Raw genomic sequence first — 27500 nt, 5'->3', positions numbered from 1 at the left:
AGTGAGTTTGCGTTTATAAGCTAATAAGTGAGACAAGTTGAACGCTGTATGAATGTTATTTATTGTAACTTTTTTGTGTAACGTAGGTTGCCAAGTCGAGTGGACGGCACCGGTTTCGTCGTGTATGACGGAGCTGTGTTCTACAATAAGGAACGCACACGCAACATTGTGAAATATGACCTGCGAACTCGCATCAAGAGCGGCGAAGCTATTATTGCTACCGCCAACTATCACGACACGTCGCCGTACCGCTGGGGTGGGAAATCCGACATCGACCTAGCTGTGGACGAACATGGGCTCTGGGTCATATATGCCACTGAAGCCAACAGCGGACGCCTGGTTGTTAGCCAGGTGAGAAAAATCGATAAGAGTGTTTTTAAATGAACTTCCTGTTTACGTCTTGCTGCATTGTTCTGATTGGCTGCGTTCCAATCGTTCCATAATCTGATTGGCTATCTCAGGTGAACCCGTACACGCTGCGGTTTGAGGGGACGTGGCAGACGAGCTTTGAGAAGCGCATGGCGTCGGACGCGTTTGTGGCATGTGGCATCTTGTACGCCGTTCGGTCCGTGTACCAGGACGATGACAGCGAGGTGGGCGGAGACCTGATCCTGTACGCCTACGACACGCGGCGTAACCACGAGGAGCCGGTGAGGATCCCGTTCCCCAACCCATACCAGCACATCTCCTCCATCAGCTACAACCCCAGAGACAACCAGCTGTACGTCTGGAACAACTACATCGTCCTGCGGTACCCGCTGGAGTTCAGCCCGCCGCAGCCCACCACAGGTCAGCATTTTGATACCTCACACAGGTTGCTCTTTCATTGGTCAGGAGACTTAATTGAGATCTCAGTTATGTGTTGAGTATCAGCTTGAGCCAAATGATTCCGTAGTTGCATAAACAGGCGCGGACTGGCCATTGGGAGCACCGGGAGCACTCTCTCTTTTTTATTTTTTTTTTATTATTTATTTATTTTTATTACTTTTTTTTTTTTTTGCCTTCCCAATGTGCCAAAGTGATCATTTCCGATTGTGGAATTCCCTAATAAATCGATAATAAATCATAAATCGGTTAGTCTTGACTGGCAGCGCCGCACTTCACGTCTGTTCCTTGCCTCCATCAAACGGTTTTGAGTCGATGCACAGGACTCAAGGATGGAGAGGAAACGGCCAGAAGAAACAGTTAAATATAGCAGAATTACTAACCTGTTCAGGGCTTCAGGTGCAGGTCAGTTTCATCTGTAATACGCTACTGTACTTTTGTCTTTATTAACCTAGTTGAATATTAAACTGCTAGCACCTTTTAGGATATCAGGGGCACCCATTATTATCATTATTATATTATCATTATTATCATTATCATTTAATTGTCCTTTAGTGTCAGAATACTGTGCTAAAGGACATCATTATCGATTGGAAAGTTACATTAACAAATTTAGCAGGCAGATATTCACATGGATTTATTTTATAGAAAGTGAGGGAGCTATAGAGCAAACAGCAACACAAAAATATCAGTCTGCCCAAAAATACAATTGTGGCATTTAGGCACTTTAGAAAATTTGTTTTAATATATTTGTATGAATTAAAGGTTTGTTAAATCTTAGTTATTTAAGAGAAATAATAACAACAATATGTGCAAACAAATTGCAATGAGGTGGTTGTTTGAACACAGTTCTGTTAATAACAGAAGACCTGCTGGTAAAGAAGTGACAGGTACAAGAAAAAAGGGAGTAACAGAGATATTGGAGAAAATGAAGAAAAGGAAAAGGGAAGTGAAGGTGCAGTTCAAAAGAGAACCTTTAAATATTTTCCACGGCCCCGACTAAAGACTTAGATCTTTTCATGTGAGGGTCATACAAATAGGCTAATAGGGTTGTCCATGTTTCAGAAATTGTGATGGCCTGGATGAGTGAGATTTCCTGGCCTGAAATTTTGTCCCAGTCCACCCCTGGCTATAAAGCACGAGTATGTTCATTGCTCAGATGTTTCTCTGTCAAAGCTCATGAGTTTGACTGGAAGTATCAAAGCTGTTTCTCCTGAAATAAAATCATACCCAAATAAGTCAATTGTTGTCATACAGTAGAGTTTATAGCTGTAAAATGAAGTTGAGAAGCAGCTCAGATCATTTGATCTTTGATGAGAAATATCTGAGTTCACACTGAGACTTTTGATCACAGACTTTGGTATCTTGCCAAAATGGAGCACATTATGAGATGAGGTTGAGATCTCTTCCAAATATCATTATATCAGGAGATTTCTGAGATCATTTGATCTTTTGAAAATTTGTTGAGTAATGTTTGAATTCATATAGAGATCTCTGACTTGAGATTGCAAACCTTGGCAAATCCAAGCACAGTTTGAGATTTGGTTTAGATCTCTTCCAAATCTCATTACTTTCTCAAGAGAAACAGCTCTGATCTTAGATTTTATGAGAAATGTTTATATTGAGATCTTTGACTTTACATTTCAAATCTTGGCAGATCTGAGCATAGTTTGAGATGAGATCTCTTCCAAATTTCATTTTCACATTTTAAAAATTGGTGAAGCATTTGATCTTAAGTGCATTTTGTGACTTTAGATTGCAAATCTGAGCAAAGTTTGGGGAAGCAGGAATCCTGTGTAAATTTGTACTTTTGAAAGGATATATGGCATACATAAGCGCATCCTTCTGCATTTCAGTACAGTAACTGTCATCCAAACTGTTGCCATAGTCTACATCAGGTAACACTAACAGTGAAGTGTTATATTGACAACATGACTAAACATTTTGACTATCTTGTTTGTGAACAAGGACTTTTCATTCTGATGGCACTGATACAGTGTGTTCATAGACATAAATACTTTTGAGAGATGAACTAAGGATTTTGAGTAAGTCACAGGCTTTTGCTTATTTGTACGAATTGTTTTGAGGAATGCACATTCTTCTTTGCAAATATTAAGGACGATTCAAGAAAAGCACCAAAGCGACTGTAAAATACCAGAACAGTTAGATTTTTATGATGCTTGCATCTGTTAATGGTTTTGAAATATCTGTATTCATCTGTAAATGTGGGTGGAAAACTGTTGTAAATAAAATTATATGATGTCACGTTGCATATGCTGTCTTCCTCAAATCATTAGGGATCGAAATGTTTAAGGAACTGGAATCAGAAGAGCATCCCATGATTCCCATCACATTTGTTCTCTGTTTAATCTCATTGTACCTTTGTCTGTTTGTCTCCTCTCAGACCCTCTCTCGACGCTTCTTCTCTCCACCACTCCTCCGAGTGCGCTCTCCACTACAGTGTCCATGGGCTTCAGTCCCACTTCCGTCCCATCCGTCACCTTCCACCCGGTGGGGGCTATAAACAGGGCTCCGGTGGGGCGGCCCATCACAGCCACGGTCCCGGTGACCGTCAGGCCCCCCCGCCGGCCGCAGGGGCCTCGCACACCCATGTGTGAGGGCCGGGTGACCCGCGGGGTCCAGTGGCCCCCGACTCATCGAGGAGAAACGGTGGAGAGGCCATGTCCCAAAGGATCGCTCGGTCAGTAGGGGCTTGTGTTGGCTGGTGTTTGGGGGGGTTTCATGTGTGTGGTCACAGTACAGATGAGTCAGTGCTAAAATAAACAATTCAGTGGGTGTGTTTCAGCTGCGGTCAAGCCATCTGTGATGGAAATATAGCTTTTCAAACAATCTCTTGATACGTTTCTTCATCAAGATAAGAAGTAAGCTGTAAAAAAGGATTTCCTTTCATTTCTAAATGTTTTTATCAGCAACGGCAGCAACATAGGTTGGCTGTTTAATGGCCATAACAACAGACTGTAGGTGATGACGAGCTGATAAACATGTCAATGCCTTGTGTTTGTAGTTTTCACATTTTTTTCTTTGTGTAATTCACTTAAGTAGTCATATTTTACTTTTGATGACATCTTTTTATTCTAGTATCGCATCTCTAGTGGATGGCTCTGTATAATATATTCATGCACGCTGATGAACTCTCGGTGAACTCGCCTCTGGACAGTCGTGAGGCGTTTGATGGCTTCTGTTTTTCATAATCTTTGTCGTAGTCATTTGTATGAAGCCCCCAGATACAAAATCAGTTTTTAAATGTATTTAGCATTATTATTAGAGGCAAGCAGTGACTCTAACAGTCAGTGTTTTGACTTGATCACACAGATTACATCAAGGCACTTGAAGGTCATATGCTAATGCTAGCTTTAAAGCCACACTCTCATGCAGAGAAAAACTTAATCTAAAACTAATTTAAATTCCATTTTCTAATTGGATTATAATTATTGCACATGCAGTTTTCATAAACTCATATGAATTAAAAGATTACATGAACATGTTTACAGTACTTCTAATACTCCAGTTGTTATGCAGCAGGACCTCAGAAATTAGATATTTTTAAGAATTGCAGAAAGCGATTAAAAAACTAAATGAAATAATGACCATTCTGAAATCTGAAATGTTTCCAACTCAAAATCTTAAAGGGATCCCTGAGTATTAAGACCTGTATGGCTTAATATAATGTAAATGATGTCTCTTACTGAAATATGTAGTAGAAGATTTATGTTATTTTAAATCACATCATTTTTATACATATTTTGGACTATGGGGGACGCCATTGTTCTGATGACGTAAAATGGTTGCACTCGGTGAGCTACTAGCGCTACCTGTTGCTATTTTTACCACAACACAACTCTGAATATAAAATACTGATGTGATGACCACAGCTACTGAAAGAGCTTACAGGTGGCGATGGATATAAGTATAGGTTTAAACCAAATGCTGTAGCATGGATTTTTCCCCACAAGGAGTCTAAACACCTCTGTATATCGAGGGAAATCCGCGCTGAGAAACTCCTCTAGCGGCCGCGTGTCATGATTAGCATCGGCATGTTTACATCCTATGTAGCAGCGGCTCGCCCACAGAGGGCGCCGACCTCCCTGACAGTTTTTTTTTTTTTTATTAATTTTTTTAGTTTTTAATAATCTCTCATTTTGAAAAATGATCTGTGTTAATGACATGCTATTAATGGTTTTACTTTAGAATGTGTTTAGAACTCTCCAGAATGATATTTGCATTCACTTCATGTTGGTGTAGTAGTAGCCAATAGGCTGTCTTCCCTGGGCTCCAGTTCGCTCAGCCCTACAGTGCTGGAATTTAAGCCAATGGTTCCCCTGTTGCTACGCAAAAAAGTTTATATTTTGCCAATCATCGTCGTCGAATTTTATGGTTTGTGGGCGCTGAAAATATCGCCCCTAGTACCAAGATTAGAGCAGTGCACCTGCTGCGCGGGACATTTACCTCAGAGGAGTGCGAGTGCAGTATGGCAGCGCCGGCGACGTCCAGTAGCATTAATGTAAATAAAAAAAAGAAAGAATTCTTAATTCAGATATTTAAAAACATTTTTTGTAAATTTTACTGATTTTAAATGGTTAACTTTTAAGGAATTAATTAGATTAATTATTACTCAATTCTAATTTGTTAAATGTATTTAATAATATTGCTTGTAATCTGTTGCCACAATTTTGAGTGAATATAGCGTATTCATTTTTATGCTGTCATTCTCTTACTCACTCAGTCTCTCTCTCTCACTCACAGTCACACACCACGTTTCACACAGTTACATTCCTATTGAGATCACTATTTTAATGGCAAATGTGTATGTTTGTTTTGCTTTTTTTGTTTCGAAGTTCTGAGCTGGATTACTGTGTTTCTAGTTAAAATGTTAAAATAATTTTTCTTCTCATACTTGGTGTTCTTCAAGAATGTTGTCCCACGCTTTCTTTGAGAGCCTTCTCTCTTTCTCTAGTATCAACACAGACTGTTATCCATTATCCAATTTGTCTACAGTGAACTTTAAAGATATGTAGTCTACAGCTGGGGATTGATTAAAGAACTAGATTGTTGTATTTCCTATAATAATTTATCGTTATGCGTTTGCACTTTTTCTATCTGGACACGGAGCATAATAAACATGCAACTTGTTCATTATCATTACCTGTGAAACTGTTGATTTCTACATGGCAGTTCAAATAATATTGTCTTTTTAGACCATTGGTATTGACTGGTTTGAGTTATTTTATTGGTATAAGCAAGGGACATGGGTGGCCTAAAATGCACTAGAATGCAGGAAATCACATCTATGAAATTAAACTTTTTCTGGGGGAGGAGCCCCCAGACCCCCCGCACAAACAGCCCCACCTAAAATATTTTTCACCAGCCGCCACTGATCCTATGGCATCTAGGGTTTCTTGTCTCAGCTGTTTGTAAGCTCTTTCAGTAGCTGTGGTCTAAAAGACTCAAAGGCATCAGGGCTAAAGTGGAGAGAACAGAGAAGCGGGTCTTTAGGAAGTTAGTAGCATCCTCCCATTCTTTTCTACTCTTCTCATTGCTAGGAAAGCAGTGAAGTCTTACATCAATTCTCTTGTTGCCCTTCGACTGAAAATTACAACCAAAAGCCACACAGTGTGGTATCGTATCTGTATTTTATTTTCTGAGTTGTGTTGCGTTAAAAAGCATCAGTAGCCATCACCGATGCAGAATGTACTCTGCACATAAAATAATGGTGCCCCCCCCATAGTCCAAAAACGATGTTGATTTTTTTAAATAACGTACATTTTCATGGGTTTTCTACTACATATTTAAATAAGAGACATAATTTACGTAATTTTAAGCTATACATGTCTTAATACCTGGGGATCCCTTAAATGTTGAACAAAATGAGTGTGCATGCATCTGTCAGCTTCTGCATCTTGAATGGTTCGAACCGTTGATGGTCATGAGAAAAATCACCACACCCTTCATGTGCGCATTGTATGGGTCAGTGTTATATTCCCGCTTGCTGTGCTTTCCACTGACGTGTGTCATGTTACTAGGTCGGATGTTTCTTCACAGCTTCACAATAGTCTCTCCAAAGGTTCAGCTTTCACTGAAGATATGACTAACTCAGCTTGATGTTTTATGGGTTTTTTTGTCATGATTTGATTATTTTTCAGGAATGTGTCTTATCAGGATTTCCTTTTCCTATGGCATAACCCTATTCAAACTGTTTTCTGTTTGGCAGCTTTACTCATTTTTCCTGTTCTCTGTCCATCGTTCAGGTATCGCGTCGTATCAGTGTACGGCTGATGACGTGGTGTGGAACCCCAGAGGCCCTGACCTCAGCAACTGCACCTCGCCCTGGGTCAACCAGGTCGCTCAAAAGGTCAGTCGTTCTCCGATGGAAAAACGGAGTGCGTCTCAATCAGCTCCCTAGCTCCCGAGCTCGTGAATCAGTAGATGGTGTACACAAATTCAGTCACTGGTAAATCCCCTGACTCACTGCACTGACATTGGGACAGTGATCACTGGAATTCCAGTGCATGATTGCGTACAGCATCAGCGTACAACATAGTAGAACGTCACTGCTAGAATTAATAAGCTTTCCTGTAGCTCAAATAGTAGAGCATGGCGCTAGCAATGCCAAGGTCATGGGTTTGATTCCCAGGGAAAGCAAGAGCTGATAAAATGTAAAAACTGTAACTTAAATGCAATGTAAGTCGCTTTGCTAAATGCATAAATGTAAATGTAAATGTAATAAGCAGCAGGCAGGACCAATCTCATTTTTATATTATTTTTTATTCTCTTTAAAGACATTGTTCTGTTACATGTTCTTATAACATTTCAGCCCAATATTAATTATAAATGTAAAAAATTAGATGTGTTCATTACCTGTCTAGTGATGTGTGTTTATGTTGAAATATACCAAGAAAACGGTTTGTCATCTCAAATCTTCTATCCCGTGTCATTTTTCAAATTGGCTCGTCTGGTTTATATTCTGGGCTTCAGAAATGTGACATTATTTCTGGTAAGGGAGCACAGTCAGCACCAATGCTCACTAGAATTCATGGTGCATTGTGGGATTTTTCAGGGAGCGAACATTCCAGTGCACTGGCCGACTCCCTGATCAGTGCCCTGACTACTTAGCAAGGGAGCTGATTGAGACGCACCCATGGATCCAGAAGCACTGACAGTCAAACTGGATATAGGAAGGTAGACAGAATGGCAGATAGAACGATAGATAGAACGATAGATAGATAGATAGATAGATAGATAGATAGATAGATAGATAGATAGATAGATAGATAGATAGATAGATAGATAGATAGATAGATAGATAGACGGACGGACGGACGGACGGACGGACGGACGGACGGACGGATGGATGGATGAACAGATATTTGATGTCTCTATTATCTCTGTAGATTAAGAGTGGGGAGAACGCAGCACATATCGCTGCTGTACTTGTCAATCACACACGGGGGCGGGTCTACGCCGGTGATGTCACTTCCTCTGTGCGTCTGATGGAGCAGCTGCTGGACATCCTGGACTCACAGCTGCAGGCGCTGCGACCCGGAAACAAGGAGTCGGCCACACGAAACTACAACAAGGTGTTGCACACACACACATACACTCACACACATGCTTTCTCTCTCTCACACACACACACACACACACACACACACAAACAAACTGTCAGAGTTAACACACTTTCTTGGTCTCTTTTAGCTTCAGAAGAGAGAGCGGACCTGTCGAGCATTTATTCAGGTAATCATGCAGCACACAGTCGTGCAAACACACGTGTGTCTGTGTTCGGCGCTCATGTGTGTGTGTGTGTGTGTGTCAGGCGGTGGTGCAGACGGTGGATAACCTGCTGAGTTTGGAGGCACTGGAGTCGTGGCAGGACATGAACGTCACAGAACAGTCACACACCGCTACCATGCTGCTGGACGTCATGGAGAAAGGAGCGTTTCTGCTGGCCAACAACCTGTACGGGGGTCACTTCAGCGACCGTGCATCCAACGTCGGTACGTTCAGGAAGCAAGGCTGCATTTGTTTGATCAAAAATACAGTTAAACAGTGAAATATTATTACAATTTAAAGCAGCTGTTTTCTATGTGAATATGTGTTAAACTGTAATTTATTTCTGTGATCTGCAGCTGTATTTTCAGCATCATTACTCCAGTCTTCAGTGTCACATGATCTTCAGAAATCATAATAATATACTGATTTACTGATCAACAAACATTTCTGATTATTATCAATGTTGAACACAGTTGTGCTGCTCAATATTTTTGTGGAAACTGTGATACATTTTATTTTTCAGGATTCACAGATGAACAGAAAGTTCAAAAGAACAGCATTTATTTAAAATAAATCTTTTCCAACATATGTGCCTTTACTTTTGATCAATGTAATGCATCCTTGATAACTATAAGTATTAATTTTCTTTAAAAAAAACAGATTGTATAAAGTAACAGTGTTTTTAGCAGAATTATTATTACTTTTGAAAGTTAAATTCCTTAAGTGTTTTAAATCATCAACAATGTGTTGCTAATTAAATCTATTATACAAAGACTGCTAATGACTTTGTAATGATTTTATTTATAAATAATTAAATATTTAAATGTACAAAATATTTTACACAGAACAAAATCTAATTATGAAAATGTTAACTGCATCAAATAAATTTTATATATCACTTTACAATATATATATATATATATATATAATTTGTTTTTCTTTTTTACAGAATTTATTAGTTTTGGTTAATCTTAATTTCCATATATACTAATAACATTTTCACTATGTTTTTAACATGCATAACTAATGTCAACAATAATGTTATTTTAGTGTTACCAAATTTGGATGTTTTTATTCATTTGCATCTAAGTTAATGTGTTAGATTTTATGCTTGTTGTATTTAAAGAGCAAGTGTGTGTGTGTGTGTTTCAGATCTGGAGGTGTATGTGCTCAACACAGAGATGGAGCTGAAGGATCTGTCCTTCCCGAACTCGTACGACAGCGACAGCACCATCCACGTATCAGCATCCACCATCAAACAATACAGCCGCAACGGTCAGTCTCTCTCTCTCTCTCTCTCTCTCTCCTCTCCTCTCCTCGGTTCTCTCGCTGTTGCCACGGCAACAGTCACCATGGTCGCCGGCGTGTGTGTGTGTGATGATGCAGGTTATTTCGAGAGCTGTGTGGGATCGATCGCTGCCGAGCACGTCGTGTAGATCTGACACGTGACCGTGTGTGTGTGTGTGTGTGTGTGTCCATCAGGTCAGGTGAAGGTGGTTTTCACGCTCTATAAGAACCTGGGCTCGTTTCTCTCCACTCAAAATGCCACGCTAAAGACGGACGGCGAGCTGAAGTCAGGAGGACACAGTCTGGCTGTCAACTCCCACATCATCTCTGCCTCCATGAACAAAGAGTCCAGCCGCGTGTTTCTGACCAAACCCGTCGAGTTCACGCTGAGACACCTGCAGGTGCAAACACACACTGCAACATACACACACACATATACACGTTTGTTTCTGTGAATTGTGGGAACTTTCCATAGACTTCTATTACTTCTATACTGACCTAAACCTACTCCTTACAGAAAGCCTGTTTGCATTCTTACACTTTTAGACAAACATCATTTACTTTTTTTTCTTTTTTTTTTCTTCCTCATGGGGACCACAAGCCGCTCCCCACAATGTCAAAAATTTCCGGTTTTATGGTCCCCAAAATATAGCATAAACAAGTACACACACACTCACAAAAACACACGGACTGGCTTTGGCCATCATTTGCTGATAGTAGAAATCTCTTGTTTCGAACTCGATCTGTAGTTGAGAGTTTTGCGTCACACAAAACAGGCATTGAAGTATTAAGAGTAGATATGTTGGGTAACAGTTTGGTACATTTGAAGCATAAATATAATGATATCTAAAACAATATACAAAGATATCTGATTTTAATATCAGCCTAATCAAGGCAAAGTGGATTGTTATATAAACACTAAGTTGGCCGATGCCAATCAAGTCACATATAAAATGTAGAACCAAAAATGTATATCTAATAAAATACACTACTGTTCAAAACTTAAGTTTTTTTTTTTTTTAAAGAAATTAATACTTATATTCATCAAGGACACATTAAACTGATCGAAAGTGTCAGAAAAGACTTTTATAATGTTATGAAAGACTTCAAATAAATTAAAGGTGCCATAGAATGCATTGATACAATGTTTTTTAAATTGTTCTCTGATATCTACATAGAAGGTATGTGTCTTAGGTAAGGGCAACAATTCTCCAGAAACGGTTTATTGTTCCTAGAATGAAACGGTCTGTTATTACCTTATTTGGAAGGGTCATGAATAATAATGTTGAGCTCTGCTCTGATTGGCTGTTTCATGTTCCATGGCTTAGACTGGCCCACTTTTTGTTTTTTAGTTGTTTTTTGTTTGTTTGTTTGTTTTTTTCCAGTGCCACCTTCGCTCTTTCTATTATCCACTTTTTATTTATTATTTTTTTGTTCGGATTTCTCCAACAATTTTGAGTAAGGTGCTGCTGTCAGGGGAGACAAAAGATAATTATGTAATCATTAGGGTTGCCAATTAACTTCAGAAATGGAAAATAAGGGACAATTGTGATTCTTTATCTTATTCTTTAAGAAAATAGAAAATGGGATAAGGGAAATAGAATAAGGGATGTTCCAAAATGTTTGTGCTGTACCATGTAGCCTTTGAATGAATGAAAATGCATATTTTTCAGTTAAAGGAAACTTAGAGAGTGTGGGTTTTTTAGAACTTTTTTAATGTATTTTTCCCTGTCTATTTAACAGCATTAACTTACAATGAAAGACGTCTTCCCTCAGGTAGATTAAATGTTTCCAGACTGTAACGTCACAGTCGGTGTTATGTTGGGATTCGGCTATTTTTCAGTGGTCTTTTACACGCACAATATTTACATAAGGAGAAGGAAACTATGGTGTTTGAAGCTCACTGTATGTCATTTCCATGTACAGAACTCTTATTATTCAACTATGCCAAGGTAAATACAGTTTTTCATTCTATGGCACCTTTAAATAAATCAAATCAGCGTTTCAAATAACTCTTGTTCTGTTGAACTTTCTATTCATCTGTGAATCCTGAAAGATAAAATGTATCAGTTTCCACAAAAATATTGTGCAGCACAACTGTTTTCAACATTAATAATAATCAGAAATGTTTGTTGAGCAGTAAATCAGTATATTATTATGATTTCTGATGATGCTGAGAATACAGCGCTGTGTCACAGAAATCAATTACTTTTTAAGAAGATATATTCACATAGAAAACAGTTATTTTAAATTGTAATAATATTTGTTTTCTGTATTTTTTAATCAAACAAATGCAGCCTTGATGAGCATAAGAGACTTTTAAAAAAACATTACAAAAAAATCCTACCAAACCCAAATTGTACTGTACATTAGGGGAAAAAACAAGTTTAATTGGATATCATACAAGTAATTAAAAATCTATTTAATTAGTTATAATGTCTTATTAAAAAAAAGACAAGAAAACTATTTATTTAATAATTATCCAAAACAAAAAATTAATTTTCTCAAGTGCTCTCAGACATTTGTGGAACATAAACACACTCTTATAAACTGTAAGTGGCTCACGGGCGTCTGTGGGGTTGTGTTTTGACAGCTGGAGAATCACTTCAATCCCAACTGTTCGTTCTGGAATTACTCCGAGCGCTCAATGACGGGTCAGTGGTCATCTCATGGCTGCAGACGTCTGCACAGCAACAACACGCACACCACCTGCGCCTGCTCGCATCTGACCAACTTCGCCGTGCTCATGAACCACCAGCAGCCCGCCGTGAGTCTCAAACACTCAACACACGTGTTATCCCTTCACATGCCACACGTCAGTCATTCATGTTCTGTTGTTCTCTCTGTGTCAGTATCCCGACGGCGTTCAGGCTCTGATCCTGTTCGTCATCACGTGGGTGGGGATGGTGATCTCTCTAGTGTGTCTGGCTCTGTGCATCTCCACCTTCTGCTGCCTGCGAGGCCTTCAGAGCGACCGCACCACCATCCACAAGAACTTGTGCCTCACGCTCTTCATCTCACAGCTCCTCTTCCTCATTGGCATGGACAAGACAAACTATACTGTGAGTTCATGAGGGCCAAACCTCATCAGAGCAAACCAGCCCATGCCAGACTGCATTAGAGTATACCAGACTGTATCAGTGCAAGCCAGACCACATTAAACTAAACCAGACCACATCAGAGCAAACCATACCACACCAGATTGCATCAGAGTAAATTAAACAGCATTAGACTAAACCAGACCACATCAGAGCAAACCATACCACACCAGATTGCATCAGAGTAAATTAAACAGCATTAGACTAAACCAGACCACATCAGAGCAAACCATACCACACCAGATTGCATAAGAGTAAACCAGACAACATCAGACCAAACCAGACCACGCCAGACAGCATCAGAGTAAATTAGACAGCATTAGACTAAACCAGACTGTATCAGAGCAAACCAGACCACATTAAACCACATCAGAGCACACCAGACAACATTAAATCACATTAGACTATATCACCAGACCACATCAAAACAAATTATGTCACACCCGACTACATCATACTAAACCAGAACACCTCAGAGCAAACCAGACCACGTTAGACTAAACCAGACTACATTAGATCAAACTGTATCAGACTTACCCAGACCACATTAGACTAAATCAAATCACACCAAGAACACATTAGACAAAACCAGACCACACTGAACTAAATCAGACCGCATCAAACTAAATTTAATCAGACTAAACCAGATCATATTAGACTAAACCAGACCACACCAGAGAAAACCAGACAACACCAGACTACATCAGATTAAACCAGACTGCATTAGTCTAAACCAGACCATGTTAGACAAAACAGTCGACTAAATCAGACCACATAGGATTATACTGCAACAGTCTAAACCAGACCACATCAAAGCAAACCAAACCTCAACAAACCACATTGGACCAAACTGGACCACATTAGTAAAAGTAAGACCACATCAGAGCAAACCATATCACACCAGACTACATTATACTAAACCAGAACACATTAGACAAAACCAGATTACATTGAACCACATTAGACTACATCAGACTACTCTAGAACACCAGACCACCTTAGACTAAATCATACTGCATTAGACCAAACTGGATCAGACTCAATCAGATCACATTAGTCTAAACCAGACCACATCAGACTAAATCAGACCATATTAGGCCAAACCACATCAAACCAAACAGGAATGTTTCCAACTAAACCAGGCCACATTAGATTAAGCCAGGCCACACCAAACCACATTAGTCTAAACCAGACCACATCAGACTGTATCAGACTAAATCAGACCATATTAGGCCAAACCACATCAAACCAAACAGGAATGTTTCCAACTAAACCAGGCCACATTAGACTAAACCAGACACACATCAGACCAAACAAGACTATATCAGATTAAACCAAACTTCACCAGAACATCCAGACCACATACAATTACATAAAGTAAACCAGGCTATATCAGACTGCATTCACCTAAACCAGACCACATCAGACCTAACAAGATTTTATAAGATTAATCCAAACCTCATCAGACCACACCAGATCACATTAGAGTAAACCAGGCTACACCGGACCACACCAGCAGTGAAGTACTCATGCGTAAGGTGTGTGTGTGCAGGTGATGTGTCCGGTCCTGGCCGGTCTGCTGCACTTCTTCCTGCTGTCTGTGTTCTGCTGGCTCTGCATGGAGACGGTGCAGCTGTATGTGCTGATGGTGGAGGTGTTTGAAAGCGAGACGTCTCGTCGTAAGTACTACTACCTCTCCGCGTACGGCTTCCCCACACTGGTGGTGGCTATTTCCACAGCCATCGACTACAGGAGCTATGGAGGACCCAAAGCGTGAGTGTTTCCATATGCAGGACTCCTATGAGGGATAGGTGTGTTTGTGTGTGTGTCATTTCTCTCTTGTTTTGTGTAGTTGCTGGTTGAGGGTTGATAACTACTTCATCTGGACGTTTATGGGCCCCGCCTCCCTTGTTATTCTGGTAAGACTCCTATCTTTAGGTTATTTACAGAATATTTAACATACACATTTGTATGTAGATGGAGCTTATAAATTTGCAGTATTTTTATAATGTTGCTTTCAGTTTATGTATGTATGTATGTATATATATATATTTCTGTTATTAGCACAATTAAGTTAAATTTCCAATATGGTGAATATCTTGACCAATTAGTTGACCGACTGACAAATGTATGCAAATGGAAAGAGCCTACAAAATTGCAATTTTTTTAATATTGTTTTTTAAAATGTATTTATTTAATTAGATTTTTTTAGATTTAAAACCACTTTTATTCTAATTTATTTTAATTAAAATATATATTTATTTATATATTCTTAAGTGTTTGCAGACGAACTGTTATATACATACAAGCAGAATACATTGTGACGTACTATTGCATATCTCACAATGCAGGGTGCTCAACTAGACCCTTTATTCCCAGTATGAATGTTTTGACTAAAAATGATTAAAAATGCTAAATAACTTTATTTGTGGGGGATAAATGGATGGCAATTACTGGAATGAGTATCTTCTGAGCTCTCTTAAGAGCAGTCTGACCTTTGAGCTCTAAACACAGCTGAACCTGGCAGTGCTGGTTATAACCATCCACCGAATGCTGCGCCACTCCACCGTCCTGAAGCCAGACTCCAGCCGATTCGACAACATCAAGTAAGAATGCAGGGGTCAGGGGTCACGCTGGATGTTTCCTGTAGCCTTGGCTACAGCACATAATATTTACCGGAAATCTGTTGCTATGATCGCTCTGCCTAGATTTACAGATTATTGACAAAAAAACATAAAATAATATTAATAATAATAAAACTATGAAATCCTGATGGGACTGGACATTTTTGAAGATATCTGTTTAGAGGAATATTAATTTCATGCACGCAAACAAAAAAAGACCAAATTGCTTAAGATTTATTTTATTGGTTAAATTGCCAGTTTATTTATATATTTATTTATTTTACAAAATCAGGTTTTACAAAACTGCAGTTGACACTTTTATTTTAGCCTTATTTAGAATTATTTTTTATTTTTTTAGATTATATATTTTTCACTTTCATTTTAAAATCTTATTAATTTCATTGCCATTTATTGTGATTTATTTCATTGTATGTTTTTATTAGTTTTTTTAAACATGCATTTAGTTTTAATTCATTTTTATTTCTGTTTTAGTTGTAGTTCTTTTAATTTAATCAGTGCTTTATTCGTTTCATTTTTTAAGCATGTCTATTTAGCTTTTATTCATTTTTATTTAGCTGTAGTAATTTAATTTAACAGGTGTTTTTATTAGTTTTTGTTTTAAAAAATGATTTAGCTTTTATTAGTTTTATTTTAGCTTCACTTGTAGTAATTTTAGCTTAATGGGCATTTTTATTTATTCATTTTTTTAAACATATCTATTTAGTTTTTATTAATTTATTTTACAGATTTAGTTACAGTAATGTGTATGCAGTTTACAAATGTTTTTCAGTGTTTTAGTCTTAGTTTGGTAACGGTGTGTGTGTGTGTTGAGGTGCTGGACGCTCAGCTCTGTCACGCTGCTGTTACTGGTGTCTCTGTCGTGGATCTTTGGCCTCCTCTTCATGAACGACAAAAGCGTGGTGATGGCGTACCTCTTCACCTCCTTCAACGCCCTGCACGGCTTGTTCATCTTCCTCCTGCACTGTGCGCTGCAGAAGAAGGTGTGTGGCTGTTTGTGTGTGTACTCACGCGTGTTTGTCCTCCTGACCTGCTTTCACACGCAGCGCTGTGTGTTCAACAGGTGCAGAAAGAATACAGCAAATGCTTGCGTCAGTCGTCCTGCTGTGGCCACGCCTCCTCCACCGGTTCCCACGGTTCCCTCAAGAGCTCCGCCCACCGAGGCAACAATCGCTACTATGGAGGCAGCCAATCACGACACGCGCCAGCACAAAGACAGGTAACACACACGCATGTGTCTGTCCCAAATATCAGCCTTACAGGAATCTGTGCACCTGTGGCTTAAATCTCACCTGTGAGTGTGTGTGTGTGTGTGTGTGTGTGTGTGTGTGTGTGTGTGTGTGTGTGTGTATGTGTGTTTTCAGAGCCGTATCAGGAGGATGTGGAACGACACTGTTCGACGGCAGACTGAATCTTCCTTCATGGCAGCTGAGATCAACAACACACCCACACTCACCCGAGGTGAAATACACACACTCACACACACACACTCATCCAGTGTTAAACACCCCTGCTAATCATCATTTCATTTTAATTAGTCATATAGAAAAATCTACATTTAGCTTTTATAAAAATTTTAAATATTCCTATAAATAAAGAAATTATAAAAAAAATACTTTGAAATAATTTTCTGTGTATTATACATTATTAATATATTTTAATAATTTATTTAATAGATTTATAATACACAGAAAAATATTCTAAAATGTCTACTTTATTTGAAAAATATATTATTAGTAATAAAGTTAAAAGAAAAAAAATAATTTAAAAATTGTTATTAATAATCAAGAATATTTTTTTTTCTAATATTAAAGTATATACAAATATAAATAAAAATCTTTGATAAAAAACTAATGAAAATTTGACCATTTATTTTAAAACAAAACAAATGAACACTCACACACACACACACACACACACACACACACACACACATATATATATATATATATATATATATATATATGTGTATATATGTGTGTGTGTGTATATATATATATATATATATATATATATAACAAATGATAAAATAATATGAATAAAAGTAAATTGGAAATATGGATACATTTTCACATTTAAAAAATTTTATATATTTAATAAATAATTATAACAAAAAGTTTTAGTAATAAAAAAGTATATAAAATATATATTTAAAAAACACAGTCATCTGTCAGGATACATTGTTGCTTTCTTTTATATGGAAATTTCATATACATTTTTTCCCCACAAAGTACACCATTATTTTAGTTTTGTTAGAAAGTTTTCCCTGAAATTCACACCCTAAGGGCACCATTTTCCGAGAACGATCCATATCAACTCACACAGCTGTAATGTATCCCTGCACCTCTGTAAGGATCGTGCTGTTTCTCCTCAGGCACTATGGGTAATCACCTCCTAGCCAATCCAATGCTACAGACCCGCTCTGGCTCCTCCCCTTACAACACCCTATTGGCTGAAACATTCAAGCCCCCCTCACCAGCAGTTTTCAACGCCACTGGTCAGTGTGTGTGATGAAAAGCACTGTTTTGTGTGTTTTACATGTGTGTATCTGTATTCACTTATTCTTCTGTGTTTCTCTCTCTTCTGTCTTGCTCTCTCTGTTTTGTCTCTTTATGAATTGATCTACAGGCACGTTCAGAAACTCAAGTATGAACACGTGTTCATACTTTCTGTCTGTCTGTTTCTTTAATTTCCATGCTGCTCCTTCATTTTCACCTCCCTGCTGTGTCAATTCAGTTATTCAAAGCAAGCATGAAAAAAAACATAAATGCTAATGTCTCATTTATACAGTAATACATTTACGTCACAATGACTGGATCAGACATCAGATTTCCCAGTGCTTTAGATGTCCGTTACTACAGAACTGGATTAATAACATGAAAATAGGGGAATCTGGGGGCTATAAGTTAGCAGAACTGGGTGACTCTGTCCAATGTTGGGTTTGCAATGACACGAGGGTGAGTAAGTGATGACAAATCATTAATTTTATAGTTATTCCCATTTACTGTGAGCAAACAGGCAAGAGGCATGACAGAGTTGGTGGCAGAGTTTTGTGGAAAGAGTGAATGTTCATGTTCATCACATGCATGAGAGAACGTAAACGCCAAAAGCATCACTGTATGCACACATTCATGCATATGCAGCATCTGAAACCACTCGCTCATTCAGAATCAATTACATACCTATGCCACTTTCACTAGTGTCACCTTCTGAAAAAAAAAACTAACAAGAAAAAATGGCCTTGACATTTCCAAAAATGCATTTCCAGATGGATTTGAATTCAAATTTTTGCTGTTCAAACTACAAGCATTTAATTGAGCCACCGTTTAATTGTGCATTTCTCTCTCTGTCCTGTAGAGGGCACACTGTCGCGCAGCCGCGAATCGTGTGGGCTGGAGGGAGTCCGGCTCAACGGAAACTACAACAACAGCTACTCGCTTCACGGAGGGAGTTCAGATCTGCTGGGGGGCGTTCCTGTGGGATCTGGGGGCGTGTCCGGAGAAGTCAGCCCTGCCCTTTTGACGCCTAGAGGGGCGGAGCCCGCTGGTGGTTTGAGGCGGAACCTTTCCGATGCGGTGGCGTTGGAGAAGATGATCATATCCGAGCTGGTTCAGAGCAACCTGCGGCCTTCCACCGATCGCTACGGCAATGGACCGAATTCCACGATGCACCGGCAGGATTACGCGACTTCGACAAGTCACCGAGAGCCTCCGCAACGGCCCTTGCCCCGCCCACCACCGCCGCCTCCGCAGGATGAGGAGGAGCTGCTGTACAAAGCGCTGGAAAAGCCACGCCTCCCAGACAAGCCCCGCCTACCCGACAAACCCCGCCTCCCGGATAAGCCCCGCCTCCTGGAGCACACCCAGTCTGTATTCTATCAGAGCGAGGAGGATTCTGAGAGTTTCTCTGCAGAAATCACGGACGGTGTGGGCGGGACCGGACCTGACTCCGCCTCCCTGTATGCACGGGATCGTGATTCATCTTATCCAGACAGCAGTCCTGAGGCACTGGGGGCGGAGCCTCATCCCACCCTCCCGCCAGACGAGCTGTATTTCAGCGCGGGACGTCAAGCGCACATCTCAGCCTTTTACCAGCCTCCGCCTCGCAGGACCAACGACGAGGCTCGGCTGGGACTGCAGCCCTCGCAGGGGGAAGGTGACGGACAGATGCAACTGGTGACGAGTCTGTGACTAGGGCGATGGTGACCAGGACACGTAGATCTGGAGGAGGACAATGAAGGTGGACGTCTTCAACATCACCATCATCATAGCAATTAGCGTCTGGGTGAATCTTTCGAAAAACATGTGCCTGGTTTGTAGGTCACCCCAAAATCTTAAGTAGGACTTGATCTGAGTTCTGATTTCACTTGATTTTGTAGTGAAATATGAGCCGAACATGTTTCCATGAGATTCTCACATAAGTATGAAGCTACTTTAAGATAATGAAAACCATTATCGTGTGTCCTGAGATCTCCCAGAAGGAGCAGTGCACTGAAAACCTTGGGAGATCCCTGTTGAGATGATGATGATGATGATGACAATGCTGGCTTCCTCCTCCATGTCTCTGTCTCCTGGTCACCCGAACACCCACCCTGCTCATCTCACTGCCATCCAAACTCATCCATTTGTCCTTTCTGAGAAGAATTCTTGTTATCGGGTATTTTTTCCTCCATTTGTCCATCCTCCATCTCTTCCCTGCTCAGAAAACCAGTTTAAACCATCCTGAGGTGGGAGACCATCTGAAAACTACCTTAGGCTGGTTAAGGCTGGTCTTTCAGTGGGATTTCTTTCATTCAGGGTGGTGTGGTGTATGAGTGTCAGACCTTTATTAGAATTTGATAACACTTACACCAGAGACCGCAGCTCTTATAAATGCCAAAAAAATAAATAAATCACACATTTACACTCTTGGGGAGCAGCTACTGTCGGGATCACGCTCTCACCATCATAGAGGTCAAAGGTTAAGAGTCACAGGTTCAATACATCAAGCAAATAGCAAAAGCAAACCAGACTGTTGTTTTTGAACAGCGTGGCAGTTAAAAGAACAAAAATGAACTCTTGTGCTACCTTTCTGGATGCCACCCAATCATCTGTGTTGGTGTTCAAGACACGGACCAATCATGTTATTGGGTTTGGAGAATGTTGACTCAATGCTCCGCCCCCTTCCTGTGTTTAAGTAGGTTGATCAAGGATGTGATGTATAACAGCAGACAGCCAAACGACGGCTGCTCGCAACTTCCTGTAAATAAGAACTGAGAGACGTAACGTCTCTGGACATGCTTCTCTTTCACTTACGAGTTTATGGTTGAAAAAAGCCTTAAAGAATATGTAGATGAACTGATGACACTGTTTCCTCTTTCTGTCTTTTTCTCACTCTCTCTTTCAGTCTTTCTCGCTCTCTGAGAGTGTTTCATGTAAAAAGAAAAGAAATGTTTTTTTAATCAAAATAAAACAGAGAAAAGCAAACAGATGCTGTTCAAACTTTTCCTCAGCTAATCTGCATAAGTGTCATTCAAGAGCTCTGATGTGTTGACCAGGAGGTCAAGGTTCAGCTGGTGAACGGGTAGACAGCATCTCAAGCATCTACGATGAAACCCTTTTTAGCAGAATTACATTTTGCTGCCCTTCTAATGTTTGGCTGTAAAGGTTGTTCATTTTCTTAAGCCAAATATATAAAAAAAGCAGTCCCAATTATAGCTGCCTAATGTGATTCAGCCTTATTACATCATCCTTACATCAACGGTAACCAATCAGATTTTAGGACAAGCTTAGAGTCAAAGTATACTTCACTTCTTACGCTTACGCGAGGGACAGCGTACAGTGCACGTGACACAAATTTTGTCATCAGAATAGTACGCGCACCGCTAGATTTTTGTTTTGTACGTGCAGGTCGCACATGCGCATTAATTAGTTTATCCACAAGGTGGGAACTCTGCCGTGGAGGTATTGATTCACAAGGTAGCCGAAGAAAAACTGCATAAACAGAACAACCCGGAATGCAGGTTAGCTACAGCAACAATGAAGGAATACATAGACGAGAGATTGTGTGAAGAGATTACAAAATATCGTCATTTGTACAAGTGTAGCATGAAAGAATACAAAGATATTTATATGGGTTTTTAACTTGTGACGACAGATTGCGCAAACACTGGCCCCCGTTAGGCCAGGAGAGGTATTGCAATTTGGCGCAACGCGCATGCGTCAAACGTCTCTAAACGAGTCAAACGAGTCCAATTAAGTATACTTTTGCAAGGCTGTGCGTACAACTGTACGAAAAAAAGTATACTTTGGCCTTTAGGCTGAGCAGATATGTGACTTTTCCATATTTATATGGATTTCCATATTTTCTGACCTAAAGTATGAATTGAATAAATCCAAATCAAATTTGTCACAGCTATTTTGTTCAACAGAAATGTTGAAAGCTAAGAAATGAAGACAATGCATATTAGTAGTGATATTTCTGTTGTTCTAAAAAATTATCATTATTAAATAATTTTATTTTACAGTATACTATTATTGATTCAATTTTATAATTTAAAATTTAAATTTAATTACTATAATAATAAAAGTAATACTAAGAATAATAATACTAATAATTATTATTTTTATTATTATTTAGTCATATCAAACAAGGGAGAAGAGGGTTTCTTTCTTTGTTTAGTCAGCTGATCACATGCCTGGTTCGGTATCCAGTGCTGCATTATCATCAGCAGCAACATTTGTTATCGGATGGGGTTTGTGTTTTAACCCTGAGGTGACATGTTGGTATTTGTGTGTGTTTTCTCTTTCAGGTTCCTGAATGGCTCTGAATTCATTGCTTGAGTTTTGTTCAATGTTCAATGATCAATTAAATCAGAATGTAAACCACAGAGACACTGGGGATGATGGCATAAATCCAGAGTCTGGTGAGATTCCAATCAGGGAGGATAATGGGAATCTAATTCTACAAAAACATAACAAAGCATTGAGTAACACAGATGTTATTAGAGATGTCAGTATCTCCAGTGATTTGGAATTAGGTTCGGTAGCCAACTCTGTCAACAGTGTCAGAAAACATGATAAACACAATAAAGACCATTCGGTTTGGTTCGGAGCATTTAGTGAAGACAGACTTCTCGTTAATCTCAGTAATGTATTTTTAAACTTATTTTTGGTTAAAAATACATCAAACAAGAAACTAAGACTTTTCATCTTTAGCTTGTATTTTGCACACTCAAGTTTTTGGGGGGTTTTGAATGTCTTTAAGCTTAAAACAACTGAAAGAATTTACTAGTGCAATAAAACAAAAAAGAAAATGAGCTTTTAATGGTCTTAACACTCCCTGAAAAGCCATTGCTGTCTCAGGAAAACAGATTGCTCAAAATCGTTTTTGGCAGAATTTGGAAGTTTGATTCAGAGTTGTATGGAATTATGAATCATGAAAAAGTTAGTGATGCATTATGTCACTATTATTTGTATAGTGCTTTTAACAATGCAAATTGTGTCAAAGCAGCTTTACATCGGCTTGATATAAAGCTGGGTGGCTTTATATCAACTTTACAGTAGTTAGACGGGGAAATAGTTTGTCGAAAGGGTGTCATTCTCCTCTGGCCAAACGAAATCAGCAGTTTAAAGCAGGATTAAGTTTAAAGAAGGCTAAAGCAGAATCATCTGGTTCCTGTGGTCTTGTCCCGATGGCCGTCTTGGAGACAGGGTCTTCTCTGGGGATCAGTCTCTGGGGATCATCTAGGTGTCCTGCTGTAGAGGTCATCTCTAGCTGCTGATCCACCATCTGATCTGGATACAGTCTGGATCTGGGTGGCTACGGTGACCTCGAAATAAGAAAGAAACAGACTAATATTAGCGTAGATGCCATTCTTCTAACGATGTAACAAGTACATCAGGTGTCTTAGGAAGTGTTCCCGGTTCCGGTTGATCTAATTAATGCAGCCTAGCAATCCTTTAACGGATTTGAATAATAGAAATGTGATAGTGTGTTATGTGTAAGCCAGGTTAAAGAGATGGGTCTTTAATCTAGATTTAAACTGACAGAGTGTGTCTGCTTCCCGAACAGTGTTAGGTAGATTGTTCCAGAGTTTGGGTGCTAAACAGGAGAACGATCTCCCGCCAGCAGTTGATTTTGATATTCTAGGTATTATCAAATGGCCAGAGTTTTGAGAACGCAGCAGACATGAAGGACTATAATGCGATAAGATCTCACTCAAATACTGAGGTGCCAAACCATTCAGGGCTTTATACAGTTGGGCAAAAAAGTATTTCTTCAGCCACCAATTGTGCAAGTTCTCCCACTTAAAAAGATGAGAGAGGCCTGTAATTTTCATCATAGGTACACTTCAACTATGAGAGACAGAATGGGGGAAAGAATCCAGGAAATCACATTGTAGGATTTTTAATGAATTAATTGGTAAATTCCTCGGTAAAATAAGTATTTAGTCACCTACAAACAAGCAAGATTTCTGTCTCTCACAGACCTGTAACTTCTTCTTTAAGAGGCTCCTCTGTCCTCCACTCGTTACCTGTATTAATGGCACCTGTTTGAACTCGTTATCAGTATAAAAGACACCTGTCCACAACCTCAAACAGTCACACTCCAAACTCCACTATGGCCAAGACCACAGAGCTGTCGAAGGACACCAGAAACAGAATTGTAGACCTGCACCAGGCTGGGAAGATTGAATCTGCAATAGGCAAGCAGCTTGGTGTGAAGAAATCAACTGTGGGAGCAATTATTAGAAAATGGAAGACATACAAGACCACTGATAATCTCCCTCGATCTGGGGCTCCACGCAAGATCTCACCCCGTGGGGTCAAAATGATCACAAGAACGGTGAGCAAAAATCCCAGAACCACACGGGGGGACCTAGTGAATGACCTGCAGAGAGCTGGGACCAAAGTAACAAAGGCTACCATCAGTAACACACTACGCCGCCAGGGACTCAAATCCTGCAGTGCCAGACGTGTCCCCCTGCTTAAGCCAGTACATGTCCGGCCCGTCTGAAGCTTGCTAGAGAGCATTTGGATGATCCAGAAGAGGATTGGGAGAATGTCATATGGTCAGATGAAACCAAAATATAACTTTTTGGTAAAAACTCAACTCGTTGTGTTTGGAGGAGAAAGAATGCGGAGTTGCATCCAAAGAACACCATACCTACTGTGAAGCATGGGGGTGGAAACATCATGCTTTGGGGCTGTTTTTCTGCAAAGGAACCAGGACGACTGATCCGTGTAAAGGAAAGAATGAATGGGGCCATGTATCGTGAGATTTTGAGTGAAAACCTCCTTCCATCAGCAAGGGCATTGAAGATGAAACGTGGCTGGGTCTTTCAGCATGACAATGATCCCAAACACACCGCCCGGGCAACGAAGGAGTGGCTTCGTAAGAAGCATTTCAAGGTCCTGGAGTGGCCTAGCCAGTCTCCAGATCTCAACCCCATAGAACATCTTTGGAGGGAGTTGAGTCCGTGTTGCCCAGCGACAGCCCCAAAACATCACTGCTCTAGAGGAGATCTGCATGGAGGAATGGGCCAAAATACCAGCAACAGTGTGTGAAAACCTTGTGAAGACTTACAGAAAACGTTTGACCTCTGTCACTGCCAACAAAGGGTATATAACAAAGTATTGAGATGAACTTTTGTTATTGACCAAATACTTATTTTCCACCATAATTTGCAATTAAATTAAAAATATATATTTTTTTCACTGTTTTTGTTCAATCAGTTGGATATTTTAATTGCATGTGCATTTTATTTTATTTAAACCTCCATTATGTTTAAAGTTAATCCATAATCAAGATTTAAATCTGAGTTTAAAGTTATGGTGCAAATATTAGGCTGCTTAAATCCCTACCCGATCTCATGAAAATGCGTATAAATAGTACGCCAAATAAAAACGAAAACTCGTGGTATTGATACGCAGAAATGGACTTTGGCGTGTATATGCTACGCGATTGGTAGGGTTAGGGTTGCGGGTGTCAAACACGCGCGTGCCATATATACGCCAAAGTCGTATCAATACCACGAGTTTTCATTTTTATTTTGGCGTGCTATTTATACTCGTTTTAATGAGACCGGGCTGTAAATCCAGGATCAAAATGATGGGTTAAAATGTAAACCTGCTTATTTTTAAAGGTTTAAAGTTTGGTGCAAAATAACTATTAGAAAAACCTTGATTTAAGATAGATTTAAAATTAAGCATTGCAAAAAAATTAGCTATAATTTGAAGACAAAAAAAAAGCAGCAATTGGCCTAATTGTCATCTAAAATATAATTTGAAGAAGTGTTTCTTTCACAAAATGATTTGTGAATTGTAGTCTATATATAACTATAAAATATACTAATTTTCTCCCTCTTCACCAGGCACTCATTTCACTTTTATTTCTTGAATTGAATTCACGTGTTGTAAATCAGTCTGTAGCCTATAGCACATAGCCCCTAAATTAAGCGATCAACTATTCATATTATAAACTTAACATTTAACGTATAACATTTTGTCTAAGAATGGTAGCACAGCATTGTTGAATGACTGTCTTCATGAGTTTGTCTGCATCCATATTGCAGGTTTCTTCTCACATGTAAAGTATAGCAGTTATTTCTTCTAGTTCTTTCAGAGCAGTTCTTTCTGAGTTTCTTCTCACGTGTTTTTAAATCTGTTTCATTGAGGTTCCAAATAATGGCTCATTAGATATAACACCTAGAAGCATATACTCTTCATATGCACACATGCAGCTGTTATTTCTATGAAATTATGTCGTCTTTGCTATTCTGTTTTGCTATTGGCACAATCCCTAAATTGAACTTGAGTAGTTTTACTAAGGGCACCCATCTCACATGAAATTAAATGTAAAACATATTCTACCCGACTTCCTGATTACTATACTACCTGATTACTAAATGACTATAAACTGGATATGGTAATTAATACTGAGACACTAATTTGGGCAAAGAGCACTAATGACTTGTTTAAGACTTGAAGCTAAAAGTTGAGGACTTCCAACTCTACTTGGACTTGCCTATTTTGACTCGGGACATGACTTGGGACTTGTCTGTCTTGACTCGAGATTTGAATGCAAAGACTCGAGACTTCAACAATGACTTGGCCCCACCTCTGCTTCCTGGTTCTAATAAGAACTCTAGCTGCTGCATTTTGAACCAGCTGGAGTTTGTTTATTAAACGTGCTGATCAACCACCCAATAAAGCATTACAATAATCTAGCCTCGAGGTCATGAATGCATGAATTAACGTTTCTGCATTTGACATTGAGGGCATAGGTTGCAATTTAGATATTTTTTAAGATGGAAAAATGCAGCTTTACAAATGCTAGAAACATGTTTTTTGAAGGAAAGATTCCTATCAAAAAGTACGCTTAGATTCCTAGCTGATGACGAAGAATTTGCAGAGCAGCCATCAAGGATTACACAGTTTGTGAATATCCAGGCCTCAGGAGAACGAGGGTAAGTGTCACCGCTCCACTAGAGGGCGCGCAGGAGCTCCACGGCACCGGGCCAACGGCGCTGCGTCCGAGGGAAACGGTTCGTGTGAGGTCAGTCATTCATTCTGGAACTACAGAGAGGAAATACGCTCCTATGCAGGGCAGGGCTCCACTTTTGCCTTTTAATCAGATTATTTTATCTGAAATGAAACGCGATGCATCACTACTGGAGACACCAAGTAAACGCATCGCTTTCTTTGGAAATAAACATGACACACATGGGACAGCTAGGAATTCCTCACAGCTCTTACATCATCATGAATCAAATAAAATTATTACTGCTGCTGCTGCACATATTCAATTTAGGTAACAAAATGTATGTAGCAATAGCTGCCCACTGCTCTGAGTGTGTGTTCACTACTGAGTGTGCACT

At 39.5% G+C, this 27500-nt stretch overlaps 1 pseudogene across 1 annotated transcript in view; it reads left to right on the top strand.

Moving 5' to 3' along the window:
* The window catches only part of LOC306873669 (adhesion G protein-coupled receptor L1-like), a 30608-nt pseudogene extending 9532 nt beyond the window's left edge, over nt 1-21076 (top strand). Inside the window, exons 5-24 of the transcript in view lie at nt 1; nt 87-351; nt 462-789; nt 3230-3526; nt 7092-7195; nt 8235-8420; nt 8539-8577; nt 8657-8837; nt 9766-9888; nt 10096-10301; nt 12494-12667; nt 12753-12962; nt 14551-14771; nt 14851-14917; nt 15513-15604; nt 16455-16623; nt 16704-16859; nt 17005-17101; nt 18015-18143; nt 18998-21076. The exon at nt 1 is cut by the window's left edge and continues 207 nt beyond it. The product of the transcript in view is annotated as an adhesion G protein-coupled receptor L1-like (transcript). The remainder of the gene's footprint in view (nt 2-86; nt 352-461; nt 790-3229; nt 3527-7091; nt 7196-8234; nt 8421-8538; nt 8578-8656; nt 8838-9765; nt 9889-10095; nt 10302-12493; nt 12668-12752; nt 12963-14550; nt 14772-14850; nt 14918-15512; nt 15605-16454; nt 16624-16703; nt 16860-17004; nt 17102-18014; nt 18144-18997) is intronic.
* The last annotated feature ends 6424 nt before the right edge of the window (nt 21077-27500 follow it).

This window comes from Barbus barbus, assembly GCF_936440315.1.
Source record: "Barbus barbus genome assembly, chromosome: 8".
NCBI lineage: Eukaryota > Metazoa > Chordata > Actinopteri > Cypriniformes > Cyprinidae > Barbus > Barbus barbus.
Note: the sequence above shows the minus strand (reverse complement) of the source record. Positions and strands in the feature narration are given on the sequence as shown.